At 45.3% G+C, this 16852-nt stretch overlaps 1 protein-coding gene across 1 annotated transcript in view; it reads left to right on the top strand.

Annotated features, from left to right (window-relative positions):
- The window catches only part of MEGF6 (multiple EGF like domains 6), a 1562146-nt gene that overhangs the window by 470013 nt on the left and 1075281 nt on the right, over positions 1–16852 (top strand). The gene's annotated exons all lie outside the window — the stretch shown is intronic.

Below are 16852 nucleotides of genomic sequence, written 5' to 3'. Positions count from 1 at the left end.
GTTCGATGCTTTCAGAGGAAATGGTGGACGAGTTCTGCTGGATGCGGTGGCCCCACGGGCGGGACTGGCAGCGGTGGGCCTGCGATTCATTTCACAAACCAGCTCGTCAAGTTTTTTTGTAATAGAAACCTCATAAGAGTAAACAAAACGTCAGTTTCACATAACTTGTTTGCGGTGAGCAAAAATACGGCATCAGTATTTGCCAGCCATTCGCATATCTAAGTGTCATGACAATATTGCATTCCTTGCATTCTTATTGACTAGCCGAGGTGATTAGCTTTAAAGGGAGGCAATGAGGCTGACTGGGCTTTGTAGGGCATGACCTTAGGGTCAATTCCCATGAGGCAAACCGTATCCACTGGACAAGAGAGCAAGGTGCAAGACAGACAGGGAGGCTAATGACCAGCTTAGGGCCAGGCCCCAGCACATGCTCTCCCATGTTTCGGATCCTTACACAGCCCCAATATCTTCATCAGCAGAGCTGTAAAAGCTTCAGTGAAAGGGCTGTGTGGTCTTATCCAGAGGTACTCCTCCGTACAAACAGTGGTGGAATTGGAAGAAAATGAACTAGTGGTAGTCTGGCTGCATCCAAAAAGGAGGGAGTGCAATGGTCGGACAACTGGCCGAGGAGGCAGGTGAGGGACCAGCATCCCAACCTTTGGCTGAATAGTGAAGCGCCACTCTTCAAATTTGACCACAAACCTTCCAAGCTTTACTTGGTACAAATGGTTTAGATTTCACAGCCTACAGTAATATTGTCTTATAGAGTTTACTTACAAAAAACACAAATTGCATAACAAAGCGACATGACAACATGTACATCCTTATAGCAACACATTACGCCAAAAGAATAGCATTTTGGTTTTAATTTTCACATCCCGAATTGTAACCTGTATGTCCCAGAATGAAAGATAATGTCCTGAAAAATCTATTTAAGCCCACTGTACATCAATGATTTAAGACATGTAATAAAATACATTGGGTGATGAACTCAGATATGGAGAGTCTTTGCCACAAACCTCCAGCTCGTTGTTATTCAGGATGTTGAAAACATTTCGTTAGGGACTTAAATCAACTTCGTTTTCCTCTATGTTAAGATAGTAGACATCATGGATATAAACACATCTTTAAATGCACGCTTTGTGTTGCTCACTTTAGCTAACACAGATTTGCAACCTAACTGGTGCTTTGCGAGCCCATTGAGTTGGAAATGTTCCAGCGTGCATATGAAAGGCTCTGACACTGATAAAAGAACTGTGCTTACAACCACAGCACTTTAAGACAGTGTGTGTGTCTGCCTAGCCGTGACTTGGGAAAGTGGCAGTGCGTGTGTGTGTCTGCCTAGCCGTGACTTGGGAAACTGGCAGTGCGTGTGTGTGTCTGCCTAGCCATGACTTGGGAAACTGGCAGTGCGTGTGTGTGTCCGCCTAGCCGTGACTTGGGAAACTGGCAGTGCGTGTGTGTGGCTGCCTAGCCTTGACTTAGGAAACTGGCAGTGCTTGAATGTCCGGCCTGGCCGATTCTATGTTTGGCTCGGAAGAAAGAAAAAGCATCTATGACGCGTTTCTTGAGACTTTGAACTAAAGGTACGCTCTTTAAAAAGCAAACTAGTGGTACGCCCAGCAATGATTTATATTACACTTCTGTTTCTGCTTGCAAGTCATTAGTACCTCTGTTGTTTTGTAATGTGGGCTGTTATCAGTTGCTATGGTTAGGTCGGGGGATGGGGTGGAGGGGAGCAGGCATGTTCATTCTTTCAAGGAGTGAAATCAGGTCATTGAGATCCACAAGGGCCATGCTCCGATTCCAAGCCCAGTTGGCCCGTCTGAAATGTTATAAACAGGGTATCTGTCCAGCTATTGGCCGTCCGTTTGTTAAGCTTAGGTCATCTGCGCATGCCTGGCAAATATTGAACAGTGTGGTGCGGGTTGGACTGGTTCTATCGATTGTGCAGAATGCGCCTGGAAATGAGTCCTCGCTGTCCAGAGTGTGCGTGTGTGTGGAATTTAGGAGACTGAGCAACAGAAAACAGATTAATCTGTGCAATATTTAAAAAAAACAGGAGTAAGTTCAGTGATTCCGGTCATATGATTTTTGACCCACATTGAGTTTGCTCAACTGTTTAACGCAGTGCCAAGGTAAGTTGATTGAGCACATGGTCCTTCTCATTTAGTTGCCATGTGTTATTTCTTTTAAGTAACTTGTTATATTATGCTATGTTGTGTTATGTTATGCTACCAGGATTTACACCACACACCGCTGCCATTTCCATGGTCTTCTGGCGATTGCGCAGTATACCAGATGTATAATATTGCACCCTACTGCCTCAGAATTCGATGTATATCCGTTTAGTCAATATGTTGTATTTAGTCCAGAAATATTTTAATGGCTGTTTTGAACTTTTAGGCTACTCTGTCCTCTCTGCATTTTCTTACTACACTTGCTGTAGTACGTTGTTGTGGATGTTATTATAACACTTTACTAGTCAGGGCTTCTTTGCATGATTTTGGACACAGCTGAAGATGTTATGATATATATCACTTTACTGAAAGGGCTCGGTTGCTTTACGCATTCAAAGAACATGAGGCTTGATATGAAATATGTCATTTATAACACGCCTGGAGACAAGTGTTTCTAGGCGCGAAGAATATTTGTCATTGAAGTATTGTGCAGTACTTTTTAGGATTTAATTGTGCAATTTATGCTTTTTGCATTGGGTTCAGTAACATAACGGGACATCAAATAAATTAATTATTCCAACTCCGGGTCATGTAGAGCATTGCGGTTCACAATTGATTAATGTAAAATGTGAAATCTGCACACAATGGATGCACGTGACTTTTTACTCAATTCATTCACACGTGTACCATCGTTTGCAATGGCTTGCCCACCTTTATTTGCTGAATATCATACACACGTCTAGCTGTAAGCAAGCAAGCATACATGCTCTAAACCCAGGCACCCGCATAGGCTCTTGGATTGGCTGCATGGACGGTGCTTGTGTAGGGCCCTTATTCTGGCCCCGTCGAATGACACTAAAATAAGGATATTACAACTCATGGAAGCTCTTCAGCTAATGTGACATTGATGAGTTCCAATGGATCGTACATTATGATGTTTTTAAAAACACGAAGTTAATAAAAGAGGAAGAATTACATATTTTCATGGAGTACATTAATCCTTGACAATAATTGCCAATGAGGATTGATTCCAGGCAGAGGTTTTGAGAAACAGTTACCAAGTAGGAGAGGATTTGGCTGAGTATAGATGCCAGACGATGACTCTAAAACCTTAGCATCTCGCTGGGCTTTACCTTATGTTCCTCACCACCTCCTGATCATCAGAGGAGTTTCGTATCAGTGATTATCTTTAACAGGGATCTCGTCAAACTAAATTACACTTCCTCAACCCCCTGACATGTCCTGTTTCGTCACTTTGGTGTCTAACAAGGTTCCATGGAGGACAAGTAAGGCTCTTCCGTTGCCTGGATAGGAGTAGACTTTATTTTGCTTAAACCAATTAGCCTTGAGAAAGACCTGTGTCATTTGAAACACATGTTCACTGTCATATCTCGCCCTGTTTGTAGGAAGGGAAGAATATTAAAACACACATTCATATATATGGAATGGTTTTGACTTTAATAAATGGGTATATACCCCATTGTCTGTTATGAAAACAGTAACTCATTGGAAAAATGAAAGACTTAAGCACTTTCTCGTCACAGGATCCCATTGTTTTAATGAATTTCTAAAGGCCTTTGATCCGTTTGATAAGGAAAGGGGCGTAGTTAGGGGAGCCAGAAAGGGCTGTGTACAGTTTTGGGAGGGTTCTGCCATCTTGAGTCTCTCTGCCTATCTTTCTCGCTTTCCTTTCCCTTTCACAACATGTGGAGCAAAGCACTTTGGGTGTGACATCAGAAGGGCAAAGTTCACACATTTCAAAAGCAGGGATTGGACCCCTAAAGTAGGCTCGCTTTTGCCCAATCACCTGGAGAATTTTGCCTATAAAAGAAGGGTCCTCTAGCACTTCTTTAAATCATCTAAGGAATCATCTTGAGGCTTCTTTGGATCATCACTTCAGAAGATTACACTGGACCCCGCTGAGAGAAAGGTCCTCTCTAAAGTCCTCCAGCTGTGAGGTGGAGGTAAATGTTCCAAGCCAGAGAGCAGTTCTGTCTCCTAACCATCCCGAGGGACCACTGGTGGTGATCTGCTGCTTTACCAGGCCCTGCCTCTCTGACAGCCACAGTGGTGCCCAGGGCTTCGCCATGTTGGATGACTGCTGCAGTTGTGTGCCAGCCCCTGCCCCCCCCCCAACCCCCCAATGTTTGGGAGCCTAAGAACAAGGATCTGTCTTGTCTCTGACTCCCTGGAGTGGGACTCCCAACTATGACGTGACCTGCTTCTGGAACAAGACACCCCACTGCCAGACACAGCTGTACCCAGGAAGTCAAGTGTTTAAGCACCTCTGCAGTTGTGTGCCAGCCTACCTCGTGTGTGGGACCACAAGAAAAGGACTCATCGTGTTCCTGAGCCCCTGGATTGTGACTCACAGCACCCTGTGAGCCACGATAGGCGGGATCCTAGTGCTTTTCGCAGTTGAACTGCTTGGAGAGTGTTTCATGAACTTTTCAACACATTTGAACCTCAGGACCCGACGTTGCTGCCTTTTGCTCTCTCTCATTTGTCGCACAGCACCAAAAAGTCTGGTTCGGAGCTACTAAACCATGAAGTACCATGAAGAAGTTACTTTAGACTGCTAACTACACCCTTAGTCCATTTCTTGGCCCTAGAGACTGGTTAGGTCACTTTGAACCCTTTTTGCTCACAAGTACATATCCTTTTTAAGAACATTGTCGCTTTTGCTTGCCTTTCATCCCTGATTCATCACCCAAACTCCAAATCATACTCCCACTGTACGCTCCCCAATTCCTCCCGCAGTTTACAGTCCTTTATTCTTGCGTGCTACTTCTGCATCTTTCATCCTTTCTACCATTCTATCACACTCTTCCCTCATCCTTTCTCACAATCTGCAGCTTACTGCCCCTTTCCAGCCAACCACTCTCGTCTTTTGGCCCAATACTACCCCTGAGCCCACGTTCCTTCCACTTTCTGTATCTCCGCTCTCTCTCTCTGATTTCTGGCCCACCGCCCCACTGCACCCGCTCTGCTCTCTTGCCCACTGCTTCCCCCTCTGACCCACTGCTCTCCCTCTGCTTTCTTGCCTTCCACACCACAGCTCACCCATCACTCACCCGCTCACTCCTTTCTATAACATATTGTGACCACTTTTCAATTTTTGAAGAAAACTGTATATTTTGGCCTAATAAAATGGGGCCTCTAAAAATAGAGCAGAGGATGTGCTGTTTTTAGATAAACCATTTTTGGAAAAGAGCAGGCCACCTTAATCTCAAAGGTGACCTGCGCATTTCCACAGGGCTGAGCTGTAGCGCAAATGATGCGCTGGCCAGCCGCCTTGAATACGTTTGTGTTGGAAGCGCTCTCACGACAATGGTCTATAGGCTCCCTGTGTATTTCACCGTGACTGGCCCGTAAGGGTCTTGCCGCTGTAAAATGCAACCCAAAAAAGCACATTTCTATTCCATTTGGGGAACAGAAATGCAAGTAAGACAGCAGCTGTCACACTTAAATATTTTTTTATTTTAAGTAGGGGAGCCACCCGGAGCCAGGTGAATGTGTCCCCCTGAGCCTTGGTGCTCCTAGCTCCATTTGGGCCTTCTGGGTTTAAAACACATGCGCCCCCGGCCATCTCAGGCCCCATCTTGCCTGCTCCCCCCCACCCACTCCCTCTTCCCGATCCCAGCCCCCCTGCCTCCCGCACCGCCCCCCTGTCCCGATTGGAGGATTTCAATGTTGTTTGCTGGCCTCCCGACCAGAGTGGACCTCGCCTGCTCCACTCCCATCTGGAGCCAGGTGAGTGTGTACCCCTGAGCCTTGGTGCTCCTAGCTCCATTTGGGCCTTCTGGGTTTAAAACACCCGTCCCCCAGGCCCTCTCAGGCCCCATCTTGCCTGCTCTCCCCCACCCGCTCCCTCTTCCCAATTCCCAGCCCTCCCGCCTCCCGCACCACCCCTTGCCCCGACCAGAGGATTTCAATGTTGTTTGCTGGCCTCCCGACCAGCATGGACCTCGCCTGCTTCACTCCCACCCGGAGCCAGGTGAGTGTGTCCCCCTGATCCTTGGTGCTCCTAGCTCTATTTGGGCCTTCTGGGTTTAAAACACCGTCCCCCCAGGCCCTCTCAGGCCCCATCTTGCCTGCTCTCCCCCACCCGCTCCCTCTTCCCGATTCCCAGCCCTCCCGCCTCCTGCACCACCCCCTGCCCCGACTGGAGGATTTCAATGTCGTTTGCTGGCCTCCCGACCAGCATGGACCTCAACTGCTCCACTCCCATCCGGAGCCAGGTGAGTGTGTCCCCCTGAGCCTTGGTGCTCCTAGCTCCATTTGGGACTTCTGGGTTTGAAACACCCGTGCCCCCAGGCCCTCTCAGGCCCCATCTTGCCTGCTCTCCCCCACTCGCTCCCTCTTCCCGATCCCAGCCCTCCCGCCTCCTGGACTGCCCCCCCTGCCCCGATGGAGGATTTCAATGGTGTTTGCTGGCCTCACGACCAGAGTGGACCTCGCCTGCTCCATTCCCATCTGGTGCCAGGTGAGTGTGTCCCCCTGACCCTTGGTGCTCCTAGCTCCATTTGGGCCTTCTGGGTTTAAAACACCCGTGCCCTCAGGCCCTCTCAGGCCCCATCTTGCCTGCTCTCCCCCACCCGCTCCCTCTTCCCGATCCCAGCCCTCCCACCTCCTGCACCGCCCCCTCCCCCGATTGGTCTTCCCAAAGGCCAAAAACAGACCCTCCCAGGGTAGCCCTCTGCCCAGAAGCCCCTGCAGCTAAGGGCCTGAGGCAAAATGCGGCTCCTACATTGGCGGCTCCAGAAAGCGTCTGCATGGGAAGCCAATGAAGCCAGCAGCCAACAGACACCAACTGGCATGGGTGGGGTGTAGAGCAATTACTCTACTCCAGAAAGCCCCTGCCACTCTTCCTTACCATTCCTTAACATAGACTGCCATAGACTTACACCATGCATACTTGGAGAGATTTGTGACCACCATCCTAAATCTATTCATGGCTAGACTGTAAATGTTGCATAGCGTTAAGACACTTACTTATTTGAAAATGTTGACTAGTGCCGCACCTAGAGAGAACTGTGATGATTAGCGGGTGTCGCATCCAGAGGGAATGTGAATGTTAGCATGTGCCACACTTGGATGGAATGCTCAACCAACTCTAGCAGCGTCGCACCTAGATAGAAATGTGAATGTTAGCATCTGCCATACTTAGATGGAATGCTCAACTTTGGCCTGCGTCACATCTATTCCGGCTGAAAAAAAGCTATTCGGCTCAGGCCAAATAGTTTCTTGCTATTCAGCTGTTGCAGAATACTTTGTCATTCTCATTTGAATACAATGCAACAAGAACTCAGAAAGGCAAATATAGAGTGCAGTTTGCAAAACTGAATATAATTAGACCAGACAGTTAGCCACAAAACCAGACAATTTGCTATCACACAGCTGTCATATATCTTGTATTGTAATCTTCTCTTCAGGGCATGTTTTGTTACAGATTCTTAGACATAAAAAGTGCTCACCTTTTATCCTTAGATAGCAACAATATAGGAAAATATTTTCTCTTGGCAAATGTTTATTTGCAATGCGCACTTTCTTCAGTTGGAAAAGACAATGTGAATATTTCACTTTAGGATACATTCACTTCCTGCCATGTCACTTCCCATTGCGTAAGTCATAGTCTCCCCTTTTCTTTTTTAAGGACTTGAGCCCTTAGTTTAACATCATCTAATATTTTATCAGGAATGATAAGGTGCATATGTGTGCGTATTGGCAAGGATAGGTGAAATGTTAGCACCATTTGTTCCTATGGGCCATGCCCATGGGGAAACATTAAGAATTCACGATAGGTAGTGGAGACTAGCAAGGCTTGGTTATGTCAGGCATAGTAATATGCCCCCACCTAACAGGCCTTTCAGAGGAATTTATGTTGGGTAATTAAAGTTGGCCAGTGTGTGACAGCGGGTTGCAAATTGCAATATCCATTTTGTTCAACCTAGTCCTTTTGCATTTGTGAAGCCTTCTACTTGGACTGGCACTGGTTTTCAATATGCAACAGCATTCTGTACATTTAGTCCCTTCATTTTGGTTAAATCTGCTTTTTTTCTTTAAATAAAGATGCGGCATTGATTACAATGAAGAGAAATAAAAGCATAGAATGCATTTAAAATGATACCTTGTTAAAATAAGTGTGTTTTTTCAAGTTTGGAACATGATTTATTAAATAAAGCAACTATTCGGCTTCATATTCGGCTTCGGCCGAATAGTTGACAAACTCTTTGGTATTCGGCCGAATACTAAATATGCTATTCGGCACACCCCTACTGCCAACAGCACATCACTGCTCCCTTGCACTTTTCCAGCCTTTTCCCACTAATTCACTCATCCGCTTCCCTTTCCCTTTTTTCAGAGCCGCCAGAGCGCCAGGGGACCACTCCGGTGGTGATAGTGCACGGTATAAATATCCTTTAACATTAACATGAACATGTTGACTAGTGCATTAACATATTCATTGCTGCATTGGACTTTTACGTTTTTGCCGCCAAAGATATATGGATATAAATGACTGAGACCCCAGGAGGAGCGAGGGAAAAGCTGGAGACCTTTTTGGCCACTTTCGAAGATAGGGATTTCAATAAAAACAAGTTATTGTTTGTTTGTTTGTTTATTGAACTTATAAGGCGCACCAGACCCGAGAGTAGCAGGGCACAGCAAGGATATGCGAAACTTACAAGTTACATAATGTAAAGACAATATGCGAATAATCACAATACACAAGAAATAATACAAAATACAGTATGCCAGCAAGTTTTGCAGGGGGCAGAGTTAATTACAGCTTGGTAGAAAGATGAACATAATTTACTTAATTTACAGTCTAGCAGCAAATCGTACTAGTGTACCAGAGTATCCGAGGGAGCTAGTTCTCAGTCAGATTGAGGTGGGTGATGAGATTCTTTCTGAAGAAGGTGTAGGGGAGGTCCACTCTTAACTGATGTGGCAGGGAATCCCAAAGTTTGGCGGCCTTCACAGGGAAGCTGTTGCCGCCGATCTTTGAGGTTTTGAATTTGGGTACTACCAAACAATTAGTGTTGATAGTTCTAGATGGTCTACTGGAGGATCTTTTAGATATTCTGTCAGTTAGGTATCTCGGAGCGACATTGTGTAGAGCTCTATGTGTCAGGGAGGCAGGCCCGGCTCCAGGAATTTTTATCTGGGTGGGCCAGGTTTGTGATCAGGAGGGCCAAACTTTTCTCAGATTCGTGATCCGGCAAAAAATGTCTTCTTGGAACTGAAAAATCAATTTGCCCTTAATTTGCCCTTAACTTCTTTAGTCTGTTAGACTGCTTTATAAGGTGCAGAAGCCTGGCTTCAAACCCAGGTTGTTAGGACCAGGGTTGACATATTTATCCGCAAGACTACTTGAATGTCTGATAAAGATGCTTGTTGGGATTGCACTCCCGGCAGATTTAAGCCAAATGAATTCTTGGGCAAGTCTGACAGATGGTCCCGGGTAGGTGGGGCATGGGTGTGGAGCTTATGGTGGGACTCGTTAATCACTGCCATGAGTGCAACAAATGTTACATGTTTTTTAAGTTGTCTTTTTCTACTATTGGAGCTGTATGTTTAGGGGTATGACTCTAGCTGGAAACAGCCTGTTCACCTAATCAGGTTATCATGACATGAGGTGATTTGACCAGGTTCACTCAATGTGTTCAAATGGGAAACCTGCTCTAACCTTCCACCTGCTCATCCCTTCCAAAATCACAGGCTTTCCAGTACCCCTTCCACAGTCTTCTGCTCTCTTCTTCCATTTGGTCCTTTGTTTCCTTCCATAAGATCCCTCACTACTTTGAACTTCCTATGGCTACTCATTTCATCTTCTATATGCTTCCCTCATCTCCATATGGAAAATGTTTGCCAAAAATGAAAAATGAAAGCTGTTTACTGCCCTTAACAAGAGACTGAGAGATGAATCCCAATTATTCATGCCCTAAGAAATATGTTTTGTACCTTTTTTCAACATACTGCTATAATTGAGATATAAAAAACAGTACAGAGCAAAAGAGACGCAGAAAAACTAGTGTGGCAATATCACCCCCTATCACCTTACATCAGTTCCCCCTGACTACCATTCACATTTACAATCACTCCCACGTACCCCACCCTTCCCCCACCATGTCTTCTTGGCCTGGCAGGGGTTAATCGAGGATGATGCCATCTCCTCCTCTGCAGGGGCTGAGCAACGAGGACGCCAGTCCTTACTCCATCTAACATAACTGAATACTGTGGCTACTCCCAGGAGGCCACGCAGGAGGTGCTTGTGGTCCAGCCATTTTGTTGTGAAAGACAGTCCCATCCTCCTCGATAAATATTGAAACAAGGAATTGGATATTTAGTTTCTTACAAATGACATTTTGAAGCACAACATTGTATTTTTGGTCAATTTTGCAGCTAATATTTATTGAGTTGAGGTTGTGTGGGAGTGCTAGCATGCAGGTGAGAGTGGAATGAGGAGGTAGACAGTGGAGGGTTGAAGGGTTTCCGACCTCCTGGCATCACTCCCGGTTGGATGTGGCAGGGAGGAGGGGCTGTCGCTCCCCTGTCTCCCCCTATATATCATTGTCTGGTACATACTGTTTCTATACTGTTTATAATATGCAATTGTCCTTGATGACTTCTTATTTGACATTTTTACTTTGCTATTTTGAATGTCACAATTTTGATCAATAAATGTGACCTTATATTTTCCAAATAAAGATGTGTGTATGTCTCCTTGGCTGGCCCTGACCCCTGAGCTTCCCATCTCTTAAACCATATTGCAAGCTGGATCACTTCTAGGGACTCCTAATTTTGGCAGGAAACACAGTGAGATTAAATGATTTTCCCAGGATTACACACTTTGGTTAAGTGGTAACGCCAGAATGTCATCATAGCCTGAAATGTAGGTACTTGACCACACATCTTCCCAGCTAAAGCTGGTACAAATACGTATTGAAGTTTGGTTTTAAATACCTAAAATATTACAATTCTGGGTCTTTTCACACAAGTCACGTTTTGTACAGATTTTGAAATGGTACTTATCCCCTGCTTGCCATAGCCATTAGTCTGTATATAAAAGAAGCTTTAAGTGATAGGGATGGTTTATAGGAAAACAAATGTATTGTTATGAATTGCGTCCTTTTATACCTATGATTGTAAGCCATGAAAATAAAAATGTTCCTGTATTTGATTTATCTCATCACTTTTCACTTTCAATCTATTTAGTTTATTTTTCTTACTTTGCTAGGTTTTTTGTAAAGGTTTGTAATAAGCCATAAACAATAACAAATAATAATACTCACTTTAATACAGATTACTCTAAAAATGCACAAGTCCCTGAATTGCATAGAGGGGACTGCTACTGTTTGCACTTCTTTCCAAAAGGGCCTCTACAGGCAATTTGAATTGTTTCCACAAAGTACTGGAAAAGTAAATAGCAAAGCATAGGCAAAATCACCTTTTCACTTCACTTTTGCACTATGTGTCTGGAAAAATCTCTCCCACAATTAACGATTTGGAATCTGCTTGCTTTTACCAATAAAGCTACAATCATAGATGGTCATTTTCCAAGTCCTGTGGAGTGGAAAAAGTGGCGGTAAAATGATGCCCAGAGCATTGCCAGTGGTTAAGATTAAGTCTAAACCTTCCAGCCATCACCTCTTTGTTTTTGCTTTGATTGAAAGCCTACAAGTTCCAGAATGCTATTTCATCAGAACTTACAAAAAATCCCATACAGACACAAAATTAAATGAAATGCATAACAAAGTCATTGTTTCACACAGCTTTTTCTGTACCCCCATCATTTCTAATCACACAACAGTCACAATTAAATAGCTTATTAAAAGCATATATAATTTAAAGAAAAAAGTACCTTTTCCTATCACTAATCACTTCCTATTTTAAATAATCTGCATCTGAGACATGTTAAAAAGATAAGGTGTCACTGGGAGGACTTGTGCAGCCCTGACTGACTTTGAGGGAGAAAGGCATAGCAAGGGTGCCCCACAGACACTTGTCCATTGTCCGACTGTTAAACCACCTCTGATTGCACTCCTATTAAGAAATGCTCTTGTGTTATTTTCAAGGTTTCATGATCAATCTTCTGAGAGCCAAATGTTTATTGGGGGAAGTGGGAACAATCCTCCAGTCCTGCACCCCACACCCCTCTGTCACTGGTGGGATCCCACAGTAAATAACTTCAATTTCTGGCACTGCCTAAACACCTAGCAGCTATATCATACTTTTCAAACAAGACCCACAATACACATGATGTATTCAGTTTGCATACAGACATTTTTAATTGTTATTCCAATAGTATGATGTTATTAAGGCAGTACTTGTCTGCCCATTTCATGGAATCTTCTGGCCAGGCAACCTTGGCTTCCACAAAGATAAATAGGCATACCTTTTGGTCAGAACTCCACTGGTAAGTATGCATGAGCAGATGATCTGAAGTTGGTCCATACTTGCCACCCTAGCCTTGATATGTTCAGGTAGGTTCTTGTTGGACCAACTCAGTGAGGTGTAGTTTGAGTTCCTAGGCATTGCAAACAAGGCTCCCACATCAGGGTATATATACTTTCACTTAGGAAGATAAACTGAAACCAACACACATTGGCAAACCAACATTTAGGGATTTTGAATACACATGGCAAAGGCATTTGCCAGGTACTGCCATAAGGGTACAACCAGGCAATAATGTGGGAACATCTAGAAAATGGTGCGAGCACCTAGGCATATGATGCCATTGTCTGGAAAATGCCTGTTTAATACTTATACACGTCAAAACGGTTGACTTTGTGATTGATTGTTTTAGGATTCCAGTGCAAGGAACAGATGTGAGGACGCCATGTTGCTTTTAAATCTACTGGCTGAAAACACACCATGTTAAGAGGTTTTTTTATTACAACAGGAGCTCATTTACAGGGGAAATTAAGTCCTTGAACACTCAAAAAAGAATGCTTTGATAGAACACAAGCTGGCGCAATACAGCACAAAGTGTGATGTTACTTTGTGACATAGCTAGCTCAAAGAGTACCCAAGAGGGTATGTTTAAGCAGAGAGGGGACAGATAGTTGGGAATACCATAGAGATTAACATGGCAGTGGATGGGTAAACGACCAAACATGTCCATTGAATGTGTATACCTCCTAACGTCCTTTCTCCATCCTATCTGTGGTCCAATGCAATTTTTCTGGCTTACACCTAATAGCCTACTTCAATGCCTTACATCAAATCACTTTGATTTTACCACTCTTCCCTTCAGAATTACATTTTTCTTACTACCAACTGTATTGTTTCACGTATACTCAAGTAGTTAATGCAGCACAATATATACTTTGATTGGAATTTGTAAGGGATCTCAGTCTGATGGATGTAAGTCTCTGAATCAATTTTAACCACTGCCACTGCTTCGGTCAGGCTTCCATACCATTATTTAAGAATCAACCTTGGCCTCCTTGCCACTGATGTGAGCAGCGCTGCCCAAAATGCTGGACAAGGCCTAAAAATGCTTGCGGTATATTGTGGTATCTTGTGTTCCAGTCAATGTAACTTGTCAGGGTCCTCGGCCGTTTATGTACCTGGTGTAGCATCATCACCTGCCATCTATTGTTTTCTACAGTTAACCATGTTATTAGGCATGATTGGAACGACAGTTATAGTCCCACACATAAAAACCTACATTCAATTACAGTAATCTACTTGAGACAATAGCTACCTTATAAATGAGAGGTTTGAAATGTGATTAAGATTAAAAGTGCAGTTACAAAAGCAACGCAGGATCTTGCTAGACAGTTGTAGGCTGCCTGCTTGAGCAAGTGTGCTACCTTACTTAGAGGTGTGAATGGCCCTCCATATCCCTGGTCATTTCTGCTTTCATGGCTGTGGGCATAAATCATTGTCCAGAGCAAGTAAACAAATCCTGACTGAGCCTCCTGCAGTACCGCCTCGCAGAATGCTAACCACAAAATCCCCCCATCCTGTTTTTACCCGCTTAGTCTCCCCCTTCGCCCCCCCCGGGTCCCAGTTAACATTTATTTTTAGTTTTTTTTATTTATTGCCTATAGTTAAAATACATTCAACTTTTTGATCTAAGAAAACCTCACACCACTGGCAAGGCTTCCTTTCTACCAGGGCTGGACTGACCCACCGGGACACTGGGAGTTTCACCGGTAGGCCTCGGGCCCACTGAACCTCTTTTCTTGGGGGAAGGATACACGGGGACTCAAAATTAAACGATCACTCGCCTTTCGGGGATATGTATCCATACAGGCCAGCCTGGGTGTGGCTGTTCGCTGCATGATTTGTTTGCCTGCCAGGCCCGCCCATGGATTTTGGGGCTTGCGCTCTCGTTGCACTAGGGCGCGTGCGTATTAAAACCGCACATGCCCTAGTATGCTCTGTGCTGTCAAGTTGCATGCGCAGGTGTTGCTGGCCCGTGATTGAACGTGCCATTGCCACCTGAGAGACATTGCCGACAAACAGTCTTAGTGCTGTGCTGGTACCGGGCCCATGCTGTGTGCTGCACCCGTGTTCACAGTGTGCTCGGACAGATTCAAGAAAGACTGCCAACCAACCAAGTGAGGTGGGCCGCACTGCCTCCATCAACAGACAGCAGCAGTGAGGCTGTGGCCTGGGCTGAGAGCAGCTCATTGCAGTAGCCAGACCTGAAAGGTAAGGGATTAGATGTATGTGCGTGCCCCTCTCCCATTTTGCTGAGCTTTTGACCCTCACTCCCACCCTATGCGGTAAACGTTTTCCTTGTGTTGCTATCCTTCATGCAAGTGCTGAACTTTTTTCTTACTGTGATTCCATGGACTGTAATATTCTCCACCTCTGCTGCAATGTGTTCCCCCTGTGCTGTAATCATTTACTGGCCGGGGTCATGTAATATGTTCTCCATAAACTCTACCATTCCCCTTCCTGTGCTTCAATGTTCCCTGCCTGCGCTATACTGTAAAAAGCACCCTGTTTACCTAATATCCAAACCTTGTGCAGTGATCCCCCAGCCCCAAACTGAATGGGATGGTTATCAGGGTGTAGTGGGAATACTGGCAACCCGTAGACATATTAAAATGCACCTCAGCTCTGCTATGCAAGACCAAACTAAACTGTCAATCCAGTTCTGCCACTCACACCCACCTCTACAAATGTACCTTAGCATAACCCAAAGAAGCCCCTACCTATGTCATTTTAGAGGCTGTCACACTGCTCTGCTAATGCACCTCTTCGCAATCAGCCTCAGCACTAACCTCCATTGACGCCTGCTGTTCCATTAGAGCAACTAACACAAAGTTCATCTGTCACTACTACTCCACCCTTACCAGCAGTAACCACTTTACTTCTATTACAGCTATTCACAAAACTGTGCTAATGGAGCTCAATCCTAGCCAGAACAACCCCTTTTGTTCCATAACAGTGTCTCACATAAAGCTCTACCAATGAACCTCAATCCTGGCTAGCTGAAACCTCTGTTGTTCCATTACAGTGGTTCACACACAGATCTGCCAATGGATCCTCCATCCTGGCCTGCGACACCTTCCGTTGTTCCAATACAGTCAGTGGCTCCTTCACACGCAGCTCTACCAGTGTAACTCAACCATAGCTAGAAGCAACCCCATTCTTCCATCACACTCACTCCCACAAAGCTCTGCCAATCCTGGCCAGCCGCTGTCTGATCTTTCATGCTTGTGGTAGGTGGTGAGGTCTGCATGCTGCCGGAGTTCGCCCCTGATAACCAGGTCTAAGGTTATGCTGTTTCTGGATAGGAGGACTTGTGTATGTGGGGGGAAGAGCAGGGGGTGTTCCAGCACCCCATCCGCCAACCCCTTATCTTATCTGGTTGTATTTTGGGTGCCTTAACATGGCATCTCTGCTTCTGGGCCCCTCTGTCTCTGCGAGAACAATAACACATTCCAGCGATTCCAGACTTTCTCTAGTTGCGGGGTGTCCAGATGACGGCTCGGGCCCACAGGTGGCACTTACCCCCTGTGCTGTAACATTCTCAGTGGGGTTAGTGTGCTATCCCAGTGCTGTACTCTTCCAGCCACGTGCTGTAATATTCTCACAGTCTGCTGAACCATCCCTTTTCCGCTGTAACATTGGCCTCTTCTGCTAGTACAGTCGCTCCCTGTGGTGTTCACCTCTCTCCCTGCACTTTAACACCCAACCCTGTGTGCTGTAATATATCAGAGTGGTGTGATTCCCCAAAAACACCTGCACTAAATCTCTCCTTTCTCAGCAATCGTCAGCTAGTACATTATGCCCTGCCCACCCCTTTGCTCCACACATTCTCTGTCCTCCCCTCCATCTCCCCAATCCTCTGGAGTCCAATGGTAATTTCATATCTGCACGGCTGATTCATGGGTGCCTGCCTGCATGTGTCGTCTACTCACTGCGCTGAGCACCCCACCCACAGCTTGTGCATGCTATGTAATTATCCAGCCCGCCACTGCTCGATGGTTCCCCTGGTGTGTAAAACCCCAGCCCCATGCTGTAATATTTCTTCCACATAAGAAAATTTCCCTTCCATATTATGTAATCCCTTAGCAGTGCATAAAGCCAGCCCTGTGCTGTAGCATGACATACCCCGTATTAAACAAACAAAAATGGGTGTCCTGATGGACTGGCAGCAGAACGGGCAAAAGTAATGTTAGAAACACACAAAGGGGACTGCT

Source organism: Ambystoma mexicanum, chromosome 8 (genome assembly GCF_040938575.1).
Source record: "Ambystoma mexicanum isolate Mex_15411 chromosome 8, UKY_AmexF1_1, whole genome shotgun sequence".
Classification (NCBI taxonomy): domain Eukaryota; kingdom Metazoa; phylum Chordata; class Amphibia; order Caudata; family Ambystomatidae; genus Ambystoma; species Ambystoma mexicanum.
Note: the sequence above shows the minus strand (reverse complement) of the source record. Positions and strands in the feature narration are given on the sequence as shown.